The sequence below is a fragment of the Monopterus albus genome, unplaced genomic scaffold (assembly GCF_001952655.1).
Source record: "Monopterus albus unplaced genomic scaffold, M_albus_1.0 scaffold334.1, whole genome shotgun sequence".
In the NCBI taxonomy this organism is placed as follows: domain Eukaryota; kingdom Metazoa; phylum Chordata; class Actinopteri; order Synbranchiformes; family Synbranchidae; genus Monopterus; species Monopterus albus.
The window spans coordinates 293,791-294,229 of NW_018128214.1; the positions used below are offsets into that span (position 1 = coordinate 293,791).

Sequence of the window (439 nt, forward strand, 5' to 3'; positions counted from 1 at the left end):
GGGATATAATGTATAGGCCTGGTGGGTTCAGGGTCTTTCATCTTACATCTGCCTGCGAGCAGTTTGGAGGTGCAAGATACCTGAGCGTGTAATGTTAATTTTTACCTGTGTTCATGGAATAAATCAGCACTGTTTTGAAGTTACTTGGACTGTCTTGTCTCTCAGACTTAGCAATGGTAACAAGAATTGAGACCCACAACTTGGTGCCATTTGACCCGTGAGCCAGCTGAACTCTTCAGACAACCGGTCCATTTTCCCGAGCAATGGTCCCGGGCCAACGGCGGTAATCCTGTGCCAGGCTGAGCTGGAAATCCGATATGCGGTCCTGATCTGACTGGTTTTCCCTGATGAGAGTGTGACCCCCTGGTTTCAGTCGAAGTTGTGAACAGTCCCACACATCAACGGGCCGGCCAGAAACTATAGGTAAGCGGAACCTTTG

The 439-nt window shown here is 49.2% G+C and overlaps 1 protein-coding gene across 3 annotated transcripts in view; it reads right to left on the minus strand.

Annotated features, from left to right (window-relative positions):
- LOC109974447 (pleckstrin homology domain-containing family G member 3) overlaps positions 1-439 on the minus strand; it is a 33,978-nt gene that overhangs the window by 12,670 nt on the left and 20,869 nt on the right. The gene's annotated exons all lie outside the window — the stretch shown is intronic.